The 17,867-nt window shown below is 40.6% G+C and overlaps 1 long non-coding RNA gene across 1 annotated transcript in view; it reads right to left on the minus strand.

Moving 5' to 3' along the window:
- Positions 1-17,867, minus strand: part of LOC130458925 (uncharacterized) — a 52,061-nt gene that overhangs the window by 6,631 nt on the left and 27,563 nt on the right. The window contains exon 2 of the long non-coding RNA XR_008918268.1: positions 15,712-15,820. This is a non-coding gene — a long non-coding RNA (uncharacterized LOC130458925). The remainder of the gene's footprint in view (positions 1-15,711; positions 15,821-17,867) is intronic.

A 17,867-nucleotide genomic window follows, 5' to 3' on the forward strand; every position in this document is an offset into this window, starting at 1 on the left:
ACATTTTCCCCCATTATTTCCCTTGATATTCTTGATCTCTTGTTCTTCTAAATGAACTTTGTTGTAATTTTTTCTAATTGTATAAAAAAGTTTTTTAGTAATTTGATAGGTATGGCACTGAATAAGTAGATTAATTTGGTAAGATTGACATTTTTTATTATGTTAGAGTGTCCTACCCATGAGCAATTAATGATATTTTTCCAGTTACTTAGATCTGGTTAATTATGTGAAAAGCATTTTGTAGTTGTGTTCATATAATTAATTCCTTCTTTTGTCTTGCTAGATAAATTCCTAAATAGTTCATATTGTCTAGAGTGATTTTAAATTGTGCTTCCCTTTCTACCTTCTGCTGCTGAATTTTGTTGGAAATACACAGAAATGCTGATGATTTATGGGGGTTTATCTTGTACCCTGCAACTTTGCTAAAATTGTTAATTTTTTTCCACTAGCCTTTTAGTTGATTTTGTAGGATTCTTTAAGTATACCATTATATCATCTGCAAAGACTGAGAGTCCAGAGAGATATAGTTTAGTCTCCTCGTTGCCTACTTTAATCCCTTCAATTTCTTTTTCTTCTCTAATTGCTGCTGCTTGTCTTTCTAATACAATATTAATTAATAGAAGTGATAATGGGTATCCTTTTTTTTCACTCCTTACTGGGAAAGCTTATAACTTGTCCCCACTGCAGATGATACTTTTTGATGGTTTAAAAAGAAACACTATTTATTATTTTGAGGAAGGGTCCTTCTATTTCTATAATTTGTAGTGTTTTTACTAGAAATGAGTGTTGTATTTTGTCAAAGGCTTTTTCTGTATCTATTGAGATAATCATGTGATTTCTGTTAGTTTGATTATTGATATGGTCAATTATGTGGATGGTTTTCCTAATATTAAGCCATCCTTGCATTCCTGGTATAAATCCCTCCTGGTCATAGTGAATAATTCTTGTGATCACTTGCTGGAGTCTTTTTTGCTAGTATTTTATTTAAGATTTTCCCATCTATTTTCATTAAGAAATTGGTCTATAATTTTCTTTCTCTGTTTTTGGTTTGCCTGGATTTGGAATCAACACCATATTTGAGTCATAAAAAGAATTTGGTAAGACTCTTTCATTGCTAATTTTGTCAACTAATATCAGTTTGTGAGGGAAGCATAATCACATCTTAGGAATTACTGCATAACCCAATTCATGTGGCTCAGCACTACCGCATGACCTTACCATAATCATTCTCTTTTCCTAAGGCCCTGTTTCTTCATTTCTGGCTCTATGTCACCTTTTCCCTTCCCTCCATTCTGAGGGCCATCTGCCCTTATCAACATCAAAATCCCTTTTCCAGTTCAGGATAATGCCCATAGGTACCCAGTACTCTTTCAGAAAATAGCCTCCCAGTTCTCGGATTTTGCCCTCCACCCTGTCTCAGGTTAAAGATATCTTCCATTAAATGCCTTATCTCCCACTGAAGGCATATACAGATCTTCTACATGGAAATACCATTCAGTGGAATACCTTCTTCCCTGCTGGAATTAGTCCCTACTTTTTCCAGTTTCTCATATTCAATCTTTCTCTTTGGCCACCACTCCTATTCTACTGCTATATTGCCTCTTCTCATGAAACTACAGAATTATTATCATCCCTTTATTGTTCACTCTTGGATTTGATAAGGTGAGTCACCATCCATTTTCCTCCAAATTAATCATCCTTCCATTGTACAGCTCTGTTATCCAAAAGACATCAATTCACCCCAGAGGGTGCCAAAAGTTTTAGCCCATGGTATTCTATTTCAACTCTTCCATCTTCATTTTTTTCTGACTTTTTAAGTTCCAATTGAATTTTTATCCATTTGTGACTTGTTTATCTTCTAATGTTGGTTCTTTTTAAAAATTATGTAATGTTAAACTTTTATGGCTGAACTGAATATTTAATTGGTGGTCACCAGGGATTTAATTACTAAATCCCAAAATGAATTACTCAAGTAAATGGAATTATGGTAGTTTATTTTTATAATAGAGGGAAGATATTAAGGAAGAGAGAAAAGGGGGAGGGAGAGAGAGAGCTCCAGCTTCCTCAGAACCAGATAGAAATTCTAAGGCACCAGTCGGGGGAAAGGAGTCTCAAGATTATGGGCCTTTCTTGGAGGTTCACACCTCTAGAAAGGGCAAGGAACTAAGTCAGCTTTGTCACTCACCACGTTGACTGTCTAAAATGAAAGCAGTCTGAGGTCTCCTGCATGAGCTCCTCCAGGGGTCCAGTTCCACAGCCAAGTGTCTTCACTCCAAGTCTGAGTGTCTGTCTTCCAGGCTCTCCTCAAGTGTCTATCTTCCCTCCAGCTCCGAGTGCTGAGAAAGCCCACTGAGCAATACAGTAGTGAAGAGTCCACCCCTGTCTCCCTCCTCCCCTCCCACCAACTTCTGTTGTCCTCTTCCATTGGAGTGAAACTGTGATTCAGATTGAGTAAATTGACTGAAAATCTGATGGATAACTCACTCTCTAAATTTATTAGAAACAGGGTTTATTTTAAGGAAGGATGGGAAAGGAGGTTGAATAGGAGAGAGGTGTTAGGATTTCCTTAATCTAGAATAAATCTTAAATTGAATAACTAAAATTATCTAGTCTTATACGAGGGATGTCTTTAACAGTTTTGAAAGGGTCTTCAGAGTCAAACTCCAATATTTCAGAGAAGAAATTAGTGACCAAAAAGCAGAGTAAAATCCTCAGCTCTCTCTCCCAATGGTCTCAGGAAAAAAAAGTCAGCCTGAAGCAGTTTGTGTGTTCCTGTTTTTAACTGCCTTCTCCAGTTCTCATTCTCCCCGGGAATTTTTCCTTGATGGATGAATCTTCAACCTTCCATTCATTGCATCTTTTTTCCAGCTTTTCTGCAGTTTTATTCTCTTACAATACATTACTCTCTTACAGCTCTTAGGGAAACTTTAGTTTCCTCTTTGCCTCAGTTTCCTCATCTATAAAATGAGCTAGAGAAAGAAAAGGCAAACAACTCCAATATCTTTGCTAAGAAGACTTAAAATGGAGTCATTAAGTTAGATATGATGGAAAAACAGCAAAACTAAAGTCTTGTGAGTAACAAGAAAGAAATCTAGAAATTAGTCATCAGAAATAAAACAATTTCAGTTGTTTCTAGGGTCTAGGATATCAAGAATTCAAACCAAGTAAAAATTCAATTATTTAATAGCAGAGAAAGCTAGTGTTCTGTAACCCCCAACGATCCTTCATTCAGCACTACTTTCCCCACTGCCCACCACATTCTTGTAGAAGTTTTAAGTTCAATGAGGGTTCTAACTGTGAAAGGCTTTTTCTGTATCTACTGAGATAATCATGTGGATTTTAATAATTTGGTTTCTGATGTGATTAATACTGTTAATTTTTAATGTTGAACCACTCATCCCTTGTATAAACCCAACTTGGTCATGGTGAATGGTTCCTAAGATAAATAACGATAGTCGGTCAGGATTTTATTGAACATTTTTTGAACCAACATTCATGAATGATAATGGTCTACAATTTTTCTTTTTTTTTTTATCCTTCGCTGGTTTAGGTATTTGTATTATTATATTTTTTATCTCATGAAAGGATTCTGATAGAATGAAATCACAATAAAATCAGAAGAAGAAAAGAAGAATAATCAGAATTTATCATGCGAGTTATATGCTAACAAAACTGAGAACCCAAAAGAAATGGAGAAATATCGTCACAAATTTAAATTTCCCAAACTATCAGAGAAATAGTTAGAGCAAGAGATCTAGCTACAAAGGAAAGGGCAAAGAGGAAAAAAATCCTCCTGGTGCTAGTGGATGCACAGGATGATTCTTTTTTAAAATAACAATTCATATCCATAATAAACAAATTATTCCATAAAATTGAGAAAGCACCATATCATGGATTCAGAACTGTCCTTATGGTTCAACTTTAGGAAAGCAATCAACAGAATTTATCCCAGTAAAAAACCAAAACATTTAAAACCATAATTATTTCAGGAGGTACAGAAAAAGCCTTTGGCAAAGTACATCACCAATTATGCAAAAATAACCTACAAAGTTAAGCATAGAAGGAGCTTTTAAAAATATTATAAAAAGCATCTCTCTAAAACTAAGATGAAATGAGATAAACCTTTTCTATCAAATCCACAAAGAAAGGAAGGATGCGAAGTGTCCCTGCCATTCTTTGAAATATTTATGCAAATGTTTGTGACAGCAATAAAATTAAGGAAAAAAATAAAAGAATTAAGATATATGAAAAAGAAATAAGCCTACACTGATTTGCTGGTAACATAATGGTATTGGAAAGTCCTAGAGAAGCCCCAAGTATATAAATTGAGACAATAGCTTTAGCAAAGTTTCAGGCTACATAATATTCCTTGCAAAAAATACATTTATGTATAATTAGAACAAAATCCAAGAGGCAATCCTACAAAGGTAAATGTTATTCTAAATAAATACAAAACACATAGACTATCTGGAGATCAAACCTCCCAAAACACACAGGAGATTTGTATAGATTCAGTTCACAATCAATAATTTAAAACAATTTAAATAGCTGGAGGAATATTTAGTGCTCGTGGCTAAACTATAACAACGTAATAAAAACGACAATACTCCCCAAGTTTAACTTTTTTAATTTATATTTTCAATTCTAGACCTATCAAATTGTTAAAGAGATACATTGTACTTGAAAAGATAAAAATATAATGTATTTGGGGAAAAAAAGCTCGAGGTAGGAACGAAGGAAGAATAATACTTCTAGAGCACAGACCATTTAGTAGTCGTTTTTTAGTAATGGTTTAGTAATAGTTAAAAGAATGGAGAAGCAAATCAAGGGAAGAGACCGGACAAGGGAGAATCAGAAGCAAAAGAACTTAGAAAATAATAGTTTGTCCCATGAATTTCTTTGGAAAGAGAACTCTCTGCTTCATAAAAACTGCTAGGAAATCTGGAAAGAGGTCTGGTAGAAATCCGGTTTAGACCACCACTCTCTAACAGTGGTATCAAACTGAAACAGAAATGAGGGAACAGGCACTAGTCTGGCCTCCAGGACCCCTGGGGGCTGAATGTAATTAGTCTGAAAATGTATTGTGCTCTAATACGTAACATCACACATTGAAACACTGTGTGTTGTTATACTTTTACTCGTTCGACATTTCTCAGATACATTTTGAGCAGACGCAGGTCACACCGAGCCTCCTGGCTCCGCTGTGCTTCAGCCTACGCCATGATACATCCCGTTTGTTACTGAAACGTTTCCCCGATTATGCTGATACAGTGTCTTAACGCTTTCTGACATTTTGCGTTCCATGTTCTCTCACGTCTCCCGGTCCTGAAGCAGTCAGACAACATTAGGCAGGCTCGTGTATATATACATTATCACATATTAAGTATTTCCAAGTTCGGATGCTGTGAAACAAGATACATATTGCTTAGACCAACGCACCATTGGTGGTGGAAATGAAGGGCAGCATGGGTGTTTCCTGTGCATCAGGAGTGGTTCCTTGGGTGGACTGGCCGCGCTCTTCTTCCCGAGGCCCTTGGAGAGGTCCTGGATCCTTGCCCTGTTACCGATGTCGAAGTCATTCATCTGATCCTTCAAGGAACATTTATTAAGCACAGAGTATGTGTGAGGCCAGAGGCTGGGACCTGGGGTCACGAGGACGGTGATTCAGGAGCCTCCCCCTTCCAGGAGCTTAACTACGGTTGGCGGAGAAAGCATGTGCATGGGAAACTATGCACCCAACAGAGAGAGGATGCAAGCTGTTGGGGGAGGAGGAAGCTCTCAATCTTTGGGTTCACCCTTCAGTGGGACGAGGGGCATGCTAGGGGAGCTTCAAAGGGAGCGAGGACCTGAAAGGGGCCACGTGAGGCTGGACTGACTTCCAGGCCACAGTAAGAAGGCGTGTCAGGATTCAGAAGGGAAATGCCATCTCGTGTGTGAAGAACGGCAACAAAATCCGTAGGCCTGGCTAGCTTTGGAGAGGTGGCCCTTAGAGGCTTACAAATGGTCCAAAGGGGCTGGATTTGATCTTGGGGCTACTAGCGAGACAGCAGAATTTTTGGAGTGTGGGTTTGACATCAGCAGAAGCCCATAGAAAACATATCCTTTTGGCCGCTGAGTGAATGACGGAATGGGGAGAGGAATGACACTTGAAGTCTACTGTTAGAGATATGGGGAGAACGATGCTGTTAAAACCGGAGAGAGATGCACGCGTGAGAGATTGTTCCCATAGTTACTACAAACACTGACGACCGATTGGATGTGGGAGCTGAGAGGGAATGAGGACCATGGGAGAGAGTGAGGCAGAAAAATATTTTTCAGCTTAAACCCTTCAGGATATTGTTTTAGATGCAACATGTTACAGATGTGTTATACTCAGTGGCATGCACGCATAATTACATGCATGCACACCCGCATACATAGCAGTCAAGTATTGCCTTTTCCTTTGGAACATTTACACGTTAGAATTTGGCACGTGCTGCAAAACTGGGCTTGATGTCCTTTAGGACTAGTCTTCTGAAAGTTAGTGAGAACATGTTAATAATACAAATTAAACTCGAAAGGGTGTTGGGCATACATTTTTCAGAGAGTTGGTTTTCTGCCATTGACCAGGACAGCTCTGCATAGATAGCCAGCCAGACAGATGGGACGAAAGACAGAGTGAGTCATGGCATTGCCTTCTTTTAAAAATCTCTTGGATTTTAGTTAGTTCATATTTATTCATCCTCCTTTTAAAAAAGTTAAAAAATGATTTTTTCCCAATTACACGTAATAACAAATTTCCACTCAAGTTTTCCTAATTTACATGGTTGAACTTCTCTCCCTCCCACTGTTTTCTTCCCCTTCCTGGTGCTGGCAGACAATTCAATCTGGGCTATAGAGGTATCACCTTGCAAAGCATTTCCATATTGTCCATTTTTGTAAGTGAGTAATGTGGAGGGGAGAAATGACCGTAGCAGAGAATCAAAGTACAAGTTCACTGCTACCAATGAGGTTACTGTTAATGGAGCTGGAGACTCTCAGATTTGCACAAGAAACAATGAATTCTCCAAATAGCCATACGGCACAGATCGCCTTAGGAGAAACATCTCCTTTGAATCCGGAAGCTAAAAGTTTCCATCCTACAATGACTAATCTAGAAAATACGAAATTGAATGAAAATGAAGCTGAAATTACATTTGAAAATAATCATCGTATTCGAAGTAACGGAGGTCGAATGGCAGTTAAATTTGAAGAGATGAATAGAATGCAAAAGTTAGCAACTCATAGAGTAGCCAAGGATTCAAATGAGAGTCTTGAAACCAACCAAGATAGCAAATGGAGGGGGAGGTCTGGCCAAGTAAAATTATATGAGATTAACCAAGGCTGTGATTTAAATAATTCATTTTCCAGTGAAGTAGAGGATGTAGTACAATCAAATTGAGATGAAGATCGCCTTGGAAATGATTTAAATCAAGAAGATTTAACTAGTTCAATCATACAACTGGCAGAAGGTAGCAAAGAAGTGCAGAATGATTCACTAGCAATAAATACCATAGCTACGCAAAAGCCAGAAACATGTGTATGAAGTCGTGTGGGGAAGGATGAATGCACACGTCCTAATGAGACAGGGGAACTGCAGCTCTACTCAACTTATTCCCAGAAATAACGCCATAGAGGGAGAGGTTTCTATCTCTGCACAGTCAGAAGAGAGTGAAGATGAGCAAAACCTTCAGGCTGATGATAGGGTAGAACCTGTACATTTTGGTAACAGCACTGCATATCGGAAACAAGCAGTTAACCCCATGAAATCAAGTTTCTCACCTCCAAACACGAATCTAAAGCTTATCAATGAGAAACAACAAGAAACAGATTTGGGAAAATGGGCTGATAGGTCTGGAAGTTCAGTCACTATATCACAGCAGAGAAATCAGAGAGAGCTGGACTTTGTCCTTCTTTCCTTCTGTCTCCAAAGCAAAGACACTTTCCCAGGCTTCAGTTGGTCAGATCTTTTTCCCCAACAGTCTTTCCTGGCCACATTCCAATCAGAATGTTCTCCTTTTGAATGACAGGTCAGCAGTCCCAGCTACTCCAGCTCCACTGCAAACTATTCCCAATTTCTCACTTCCACAGTAATCTTTTTTTTTTAAACCCTTACCTTCCGTCTTGGAGTCAATACTGTGTATTGGCTCCAAGGCAGAAGAGTGGTAAGGGCTAGGCAATGGGGGTCAAGTGACTTGCCCAGGGTCACACAGCTGGGAAGTGTCTGAGGCCAGATTTGAACCCAGGACCTCCCGTCTCTAGGACTGGCTCTCAAGCCACTGAGCTACCCAGCTGCCCCCACTTCCACAGTAATCTTATAAAATCCAAACTCCAAAACATAAACCCAAATAACCAAAATTATATGCTCTCATTTGCATTCTGACTCCAACAGTTCCTTCTCTGGAGGAGAAGAAGCTCTTTGTCCTAACTTCCACTGAATTGTCCTAGATCTTAATATTGCTGAGAGTAGCTAAATTTATCACAGTTGATCCCATTGCTTTTACTGTGTACAATGTTTTCCTGGTTCTGCTTATTTCACTCTGCATCAGTTCATAGGTCTTTCCAGCTTTTTCTGAAATCCTCCTGTTCATCATTCCTTATAGCACAATAGTAATTCATCACCATCATGTACCACAATTTGTGCAGATATTCCCCAAATGATGGACATACCTTCAACTTCCAATTCTTTGCCACCACAAAAAGAACTCTCCCCCCTGCCTTTTTAAAAAAATCTCTTTGGGATACAGACCTAGTAGTGGTATTACTGGATCAAAGGGTATGCATTGTTTTATAACATTTGGGGCATAGTTCAAAATTGCCCTCCAGAATGTTTGGTTCAGTTCACAGCTCCACCAGCAATGCATTAGTGTCCCAATTTTGCCATATCCTCTCCAACATTTATCATTTTCCATTACTATCATATTGACCAGTCTGATAGGTATGATGTGGTACCTCAGAGTTTTTAAAATTCACATCTTTCTAATTGGGTGATATAGGATTTTTAAAAATATAATTATTGATAGCTTTTGTTTCTTCATCTGAAAACTGTGTATTCATATCCTTTGACCATTGTGGAATAACTTATATTCTTTATCAGAGAAATTTGTTAGAAAACCTTTTTTTTTTTGCCAATTTGTTGCCTCTCTTCTAATCTTGGTTGCATTGATTTTGTTTGCACAAATCCTTTTTAATTTAATATAATCAAAATTATTCATTTCACATATTGTAATGCTCTCTATCTCTTATTTGGTCATAAATTCTTCCCTTCTCCATAGGGAACCTGACAGGCAAACTATTCTATGTTCCCCTAATTTACTTATAATATCACTCTTTATATCTGAACCATATGCCCATTTTAACTTCATGTAGATATAGGATATGAGATATTTATCTGTACCTAATTTTTGCCATACTCTTTTTTAATTTTCCCAGCAGTTTTTGTCAAATAGTGAGTTCTCATTCCCAAAGCTAGGATCTTTGGTTACTGAAGTCATTTACTCCATCTCTATTCCATTGATCCACCCTTCTATTTCATAGCTAGTACCAGATTGTTTTGATGATCACTGCCTTACAGTACAGTTTAAGATCTGATACTGCTAGGCCACCGGCCTTCACTTTTTTCCTATTATTTCCCTTGATATTCTTGATCTTTTCTTCTTCCAGATGAATTTTGTGGTTATTTTTTTTCACTTCTATTAAATAGTTTTCTGGCGATTTGATTGGTATGTGTGAAGATTGGATTTAGCTATTTCCCCGATTGTAACAAAGAAGATACTTAGTCTAACAAAATCAGGAATGTCTTGGGAATGTTAAATTACTCCACCCTACTTAGACTGTACTTTGGGGAAGATAGAGTTGTAATCTCCTGATTGAACAATGAAGGTACTTAGTTCTCACCTTATAGTGAAGCTAGAAGTCTATTTTAAGATCTTAGTACAAAAAGTATAAGTAACTATAAAGGTTAAATTAATCACAAAAAGGTTAAGTAACTCACAAAAGGTGAACTTAACAAAGAAGTATTAAGGAACTCTAAAGATATAATCTAATCAAAAGAAGATGAGAACTAAAAGTATGGGCAGTCCTGAAGAAAAGCCTTTGATGTGATTGGTAGACATAAAAAGTTAGAGGAGGAGACACAAGGGTGAAAGATCTATATGTTTGGGTCACTTCCTCTCTCCGGCACTTTTGGTGATGGAGAATTGGCTGATAGCAGTGTGCTGGGCCTTTTGGCTTCTTAGCGTTGCTCCAATCTATTGTCCGGTTTGGTGGTGAGTTTTCTGGCTGAGTTTTCCTCCCTTACTTTACAACTTTATCCTCTTAAAAGCCTCTAATCTTCTCCAGAGACTAGAGGTGGGTATTTTAAACACCCCTTGGCACAGGCCAGGCAGGAGAAATTCTATATCTTCTTCCTTCCTTCTCCTTAAATTCCTTCCCTCTATATTAATTAAATTACCATAAATTTCCAGACTGACTTGGGTATTTTATTTGAGATTTCCCTTGGCAACCAATTAAATCTAGATTTAAGTCACAACCCTAAAATTGTCTTTACATATGTCACTGAATAAATAAATTAATTTAGGTAGGATTGCCATTTTTTATTAAACTAGCTCAGACTACACATGAGCAATTAATGTTTTTCCAATTGTTTAGATCTAACTTTATCTGTGTGACAAGCATTTTATAATTTTGTTCATAGAATTCCTGCGTTTGTCTTTGAAAATAGATTCCCAAGTATTTTATGTAGTCTAGAGCCATGATGGTGAACCTATGATATGTTGTCAGCACTGACACATATAGCCATATTTGATGACTTGCAGCCACATGCAGGCTCAGCATTCCTTGGGGCCCAGGAGCTGCCCAGGAAGCCACGTGGCTGCAGCCCAGGCTGTGGCCATGCCCTGGTTCAGTGGGGGAATGGAGGGAGGGGGAGGGCTGCTCCACCTGCTGGTCACAGGGGCAGGAGGGGGTGAGGGGAAAGCAATGGGTAGTACGTGCCAGGCATCTAGGGCATGTGGGGTTCCCTTGGGGGTGGGGAGAAGGAGCACACAGGGGCAGGCAGACTGGCAGGTGGCAGCTGCTGCTCTCACAGCATGGGACAGCTGGCTGGGGAGGGACAGGGTGGGGCTGGTGGAAGACTGGGTGGAACTCTGGCCCATCTGCAATGGAGGAGAATCTAGAACCAATTACCAGACACTTAGCAGTCTGAAAAATATAGCAATGGCTTTACTCACAATGTTTTCTACTACGTACTTTTGTGAGACCTTATTCTCAGCATTAAATAATATCAAAACCAACAAAAGAAACAGATGGACAGATGAAGTTAGTAGCTCTTGCTTGGGCTTGAAGTGAACAAAATACCAACCTTCAGTTGAAGATTTAGCCAATGAACTTCAGCAACAAAAAAGTCACTAATAGGCAGGTTAGTTCAAGAATCCCCCTCCCCTTCACTTATCTTAGTTCACGGCACCCCACACAAGTTAAATAATATCAAGACCAACAAAAGAAACTGGCTGACAGATGAGCAAAGAAGTCACTAAGCAGGTGAGTAAAATGATTAGTTTTTGGCTTGTTAAATACAGTTATATATTACAATTATACATTTTTGTTACTTAAACTATAAATATCACAAAAGTATTTTTTTTTCTCAAAGTGACACACCACCCGTGTTATGCCTGGTTTTTTGGTGAATGTTGACACACCAGGCTCAAAAGGTTGCCTATCACTGGTCTAGAGGGATTCTAAATGGAATTTCTGTTTCTAACTCTTGCTGCTGGACTTTGTTAGGAATATATAGAAATACTCACGATTTATGTGGGTTTGTTTTGTATCCTGCAACTTTGCTAAAGTTATTAATTATTTTAACTAGTTTTCAGTTAGTTCCATTAATATTTTCTAAGTGGATAAGTTTATTAAAGATATTAAAAATCATACTATATATAACCCAAGTTTCAAAGCCCATTAGTATGGGATTCTGTCTTAAATGGTAGAAATCAATACCCTGAACTGGTGTGGAATTGTGTCTTCACGCCTTTGTATAGCTCAAATCTGTTCAAGTCTCTACTTTTTTCAGATTCTTCAATCTCTTTGGGTGTTGCAGTCCCATTGGATGCTTCTGGTTTCCAGATTCAAGAGAGAAGATAGAAGATGCTAATCCCACTTCATATCTTTGAAGGAAAAGTTTGAGAAGAGGCCAATATAAAAGGAGCTGGAAGCACCCACAACATCCCTGTCTCCAACTTACTACTCTGGAGGCTTAAGGAAACTTTGCTTTGGGTGAGATCCAGGACTATTTCCATTGGTTTAACTGAGTTACCTTGCTTACAATGGGAAAGCTCCTTCAATTTGTATCGTCTCCTATATATTCGCCCATGTATACTTTCTTTCTGCTTAGTAATGTTCCCCCCCCACAATTACATGTAAAAAGAATTTTAAGCATTTAAAGAAGTTTGTGTCCTGGAATCTCTCCCTCCTCCCTTCTTTCACAGGGATGGTAAGTAATCTGACATAACGTTGACATGAGCAATCACTTAAAACTTTCTCATCTTCATCCTTTTACGGAAGCAAACTTGAACACAACAAAATATTGAAAAAAGAAAGTGATCTATGGCACGCTTTATCTGGATTTAGATTCTTATCAGTTCTTTTTATGGAAGCAAACGGTATTGTTGTCATGAGTCCTTTGGGATTGCCTTCAGTCGCTGCATTTCTGAGATGAGTTAAGCTATTCACAGTTCATCATACAACACCTGCTGTTACAATGTGCAACATTCTCCTGGTCCTGCTTGCTTCATTCAGAGTCAGTTGGTAGAAGTCTTTCCAATGTTTCTGAAATCCTGCCTATCATTTCACACATCAATAAGAAGTCTCCATAGACAATGAAATATTTAAAGCAGCACTTTTTATGATATGTAAGAGGAGAGGAGAGGAGAGGAGAGGAGAGGAGAGGAGAGGAGAGGAGAGGAGAGGAGAGGAGAGGGGAGGAGAGGAGAGGAGAGGAGAGGAGAGGAGAGGAGAGGACAGGAGAGGACAGGAGAGGAGAGGAGAGGACAGAATAGGACAGGAGAGGACAGGACAGGAGAGGAGAGGAGAGGAGAGGAGAGGAGAGGAGAGGAGAGGAGAGGAGAGGAGAGGAGAGGACAGGACAGGAGAGGAGAGGACAGGAGAGGAGAGGAGAGGAGAGGACAGGAGAGGAGAGGACAGGAGAGGAGAGGACAGGAGAGGAGAGGAGAGGACAGAATAGGACAGGAGAGGACAGGACAGGAGAGGAGAGGAGAGGAGAGGAGAGGAGAGGAGAGGAGAGGAGAGGAGAGGAGAGGACAGGAGAGGAGAGGACAGGAGAGGAGAGGACAGGAGAGGACAGGAGAGGACAGGAGAGGACAGGAGAGGAGAGGAGAGGAGAGGAGAGGAGAGGAGAGGAGAGGAGAGGAGAGGAGAGGAGAGGAGAGGAGAGGAGAGGAGAGGAGAGGAGAGACATTCTCCACTGAGGAGAGAACAGTCTCGGAGAGACTAGCTGAAGAGACAGTGGAGGAAGGACAAGAAGAAAAAACTGGGAATCTTAAAGAAGAATCAGAAGCTTGAAGATCTACCTGGCAGCTCACTTCTGACTTGGGGAAGGCAGAGGAGGGAGGTGGATTTCCTAAGCTGAGAAGAAGCCTATTTCTTTGGAGATCTCTGCCCCCTCAGAACCCCTGAATGCCTCCAATAGGACTCTCGGTGATAGCAGTCTAAAGTTCTCAGTGGGATTGTGGATTGGGACTTTTGAAGGGAGCCATCCACAGACCTTTTCTCTAGGATTTCTCTCTGTCTCTCTCTCCCTTACCTGTCCCTGGACTAATACATTAAGATCCAACTAGTTGAGAGTAGCGACAAGAAGCACTTGGCAAAAGGGAGAAGTCAGGGCTGAGAAGCCTGTGACCTCTAGACTCTGGGGGGGGGGGGGGGGGGAGCAACCTGCTAGAGGGGACAATCTTTAGGGCTTCCCTGTTTACCCACTTTCCTACCTTATACCCTTGCCACCCCTTCCTTGCTTGAACCCCAATAAATTACCTGACATCTAAACTTTAGGTTTGTGCTAGTCCCTAAACAACATAGTTAAGGACTGAAGATTTGGGGAGGGTCACACTTCTTCCCCAAAGAGGGTTGACTTCTAGATCCCAGTGACTCAAGATTGCCTGACCCAAGGAACTGACATCTTTCTTTGGCAGTTGAATGATCCCAAAGCCCTGTAAGGGGCTGACAGTTAATGTCCCTGGGGGAAGCAGAGGCATAAGAAATCATCTTGCCTCTCAAGGATAGATTGGACCTCAGGAGCCCTAGGCTCCTCTGAGGGAGGCATCTTGTCATCTCACTGAGGCTTTCCCTCTCTAGTCTTCTGTCCTCCGTCTCCCAGAAAACATCTCTGGGGAGACGTACTCCTTTTTCAAGGGGACAGGACCTGGCTTATCTCCCCCTGGAGGGAAGGGAGGAGAAGAACAATCCCTTCACTCTCTCTCCCCCCTATTCCCTCTTTTCCCCCCATCATCCCCATCTCTTCTCCAAAATCCCTTCATTAAAGCTAGAAAAGAATTACAAACAAGTAGATGCCCATCAATTGGGGAACGGCTAAAAATGATGGTACATGACACTGGATGAATCACCTAAAATGCTGAGTCTTAGTTTCATCATCCGCTTCTCATAATGTTTTTAAGCTCCCCCTATTATTCCTATACTTTGTGGGGTTTTAAGCAATCGTGTTCTCCTTCCCAAGACATGCATAGCTTCCTTTGCACCTGAATATGCTCCCTCCTCACATTTCTATAACATGTTCTTCCTACCTACAACTTTTCTGGTCTAAATGGAATATCAACTTACATAAAAATTATTAATTTTTTTCTTTCAGATAACCAAGAAGTTATGCAGGGCTCCCCAAACTTTTTACACAGGGGGCCAGTTGACTGCCCCTCCAACCGTTGGAGGGCCGGACTATAAAAACCTAACCGTAACCCTAACTGGGCAGCCATATACACAGTGCGGAATCCCCTCCCCCAGATCGCTGCCCACCATGCTGACGTCTTCCATTGTGCAGCCACAGAATCCTTTGGGTGGCGCCTCATTCTAAGGTGCCATGCAAAGGATGATGCCACCGCAAGTGGTACTATTGGTGCCACCTGCGGGGCTCCTCTCACTGACCATCAATGAAAGAGGTGCCCCTTCGGGGAGTGGGGTGGGGGCCGGGTGCATGGCCTCAGGGAGCCATGGTTTGGGGACCCCTGAAGTGATGTTTCTCTAAAGTTCCACCTCCAATTGGGCTTATGTTTCTGTGGTTTTATAGGTAATCAGCCAAGCAGTGCAATATGCTGGGGCACCCAGGCAACAATTGGAGGCAGGGGTATCTCTCTCCGGCACTTGGGGTGCTTTATAATTTTCTGTGTCTTAATACAGAGAGTGTTTGGAATCTGTCTTTGAGCGAGAGAACGGCTTCCAGAAAAGTGCCACTCATGAGTGATCTAGAACATTCTGTGACTTGGGGTCTGAAGTGCTTGAGATTCAGTGCTAGGGGCAGCCATAGCTTCACTTTCATTTATCTTATAGAACTTCAAACTTCTTGGAAACAGCTCTGCCAGCAGCACACATGCACACGCCGTTACAAAAGGACACAGAGGATGAGAAAGCAGATCGCCCTTCCCCGCCTGACACATTCGGTTTTGGCCTTACCTTGCTGTGCGGAGTCTGTCATTTGGCCCCAGGATTTACTGATTGCTCTGCTTGTCTTTTCAGTAAAGCCAGTCTTGAATGAACCAATCAGAAGAAGCATCTGGTAAATCTGTAAGGAAAAATTCATTTTTACGTCAGAGACACTAGATAAACTCTAGCCACATCTTGCTAGGAACAGCCCCGTCGGCACACAGAAATCTGCTAAACAAACAAGGCTAAAGGTACCCCCACTTCCGTCGCCCACTTAACCGTCAGGTCTTCATCTACTTTGCCACGATTCTTGGCCTTCAAGGGTGGTTGGGGCTGGGGATGGGCTCAGCTTGTTGTTTTCCAGCCATTTCCAATATTTTGTCAGTCCGTTTGGGGTTTTCTTGGCAAGAATACTGGAGCAGTTGGCCATTTCCTTTTCCAGGTCACTTTATATAGGAGGAAACAGAGCCAAACGGGGTATATGCTGGCCTGCGATCAATCACACAGTCAGGAAGGTCCGATTTGAGCTGCATTCTATCCATTGTGCCACCTAGTTGCCCCTTGTTGATACCTTTCAACAAAGCACCAACCTCTGTCTCACCCAAGATTTGCAATCAATCTTTACCATGACCATGAGTCCACGGAGGACCCTTGGCATCTTTGACGTCGGACCTAGCTGGAAGCACCCCACAGGGAATGTGTGCCAGCTGCCTCCATAGCCTTGAACCAACTGTTCCCCTTCGCCCATTCTGCGAGGAAGGCTTCGCATGCTTTTGGGAGACGTTCCCCTAACTCACCGTTTGATCTCAGGTCTGTTGTTGCTCCCAACCTGCTTTAGCCCACTAGTGGAGACAGTTTTACTGGATTGGGGCCACTGCATATGCTTCTTGGAGGCACAGATGAGAGTTGGGTGAAGGGTGGACCCCAAAGGTAGAGGAGCAGCCCTGAAAAAACCTGGCAAGAACTTACACTTGAGCTTCTAGTCCTTCCTGAACACCCCATGCACCTTTGGGCTCAGTATACATGTAGGTCAATCTCTTATAATTTTTTTTTAATTTGCTATAATTAACAATGAAAACTTATGCTCAGAGAGCTCCTTTCTCATTTCATAGCCTGAACACCAAGTCTTGAATATCATGTAGCTCAAGCCTCATAGGTTGAGGATGAGGAAAATGAACCTCAAGTTCTCAAGACGCTCAACAACCAAAGAGTCAAGGAAGTTTATTTATCATTGTCATTGGTTGTAGACGTTGTATTCACACTTTATTAAAAATTAAATTGAATTTTATTATTTTCAATTACAAGTAGAAATAATTTTTGACAATTGTTTTCTGATATTTAGTGATTCAGAGACTCTCCTACCCCTCCCTGCCCCCACTCCCTGAGGTAGTGCTTTTATGCAATACATATTTCCATATTCCACATGTCACACATATCACATATACAACAAAACACGCATAAAGAAAATAAAGTGAAGGATGGAGTGCTTTGATCTCATATTAGATTTCAACACTTCCTTCCTACTTTTAGATAGCATTTCTTTTGTCATGAGTCCCTTAGAACCTTGTTTTGCTGAAAAGAGTTTAGTCCTTCACAGCTGACCATTGTCTAATATTTCTTTAGCCTTATACACTGTTCATTTCATTCCATCAGTTCATGCAGGTCTTTCCAGGTTTTTCTGAACTCATTCTGTTCATCATTTCTTATGGCACAGTAGTTTTCCATTGCAACCACACACCCCAATTTGTTCAGCCACTTCCCAATTTATAAGTGCTCTCTCCGTTTTGTAAAAGAGAGAATCTGCAATGCATGCAAAGGACATCATCTGTCAATCAAAAGGAACATTCCAGATGATGTCCTTTGCATTGCACTGCAGATTCTCTTTTACAGTTTCCTATTCTTTTCCACGATAACAAGAGCTGCCAAAAATATTTTTGAATGAGTAGGTCTTCCTTCTATCTCTCTGATCTCTGTGGGATACAAACCCAGTAGAGGTATTTCTAGGTCAAACAGTATGCATAGTTTTATGACCCTTTGGGAGTGGTTCCATATTGCTCTTAAGAATGGTTATATTAGTTCATAGTTCCACCAACAGTGCATTAGTGTCCAAAAATTTTGCCACATCCCCTACAACATTTGTCATTTTCTTTCTTGGTCATATTAGCCAATCTGACAGTGTGAGGTGA

This window comes from Monodelphis domestica, chromosome 4, assembly GCF_027887165.1.
Source record: "Monodelphis domestica isolate mMonDom1 chromosome 4, mMonDom1.pri, whole genome shotgun sequence".
Taxonomy (NCBI): Eukaryota; Metazoa; Chordata; class Mammalia; order Didelphimorphia; family Didelphidae; genus Monodelphis; species Monodelphis domestica.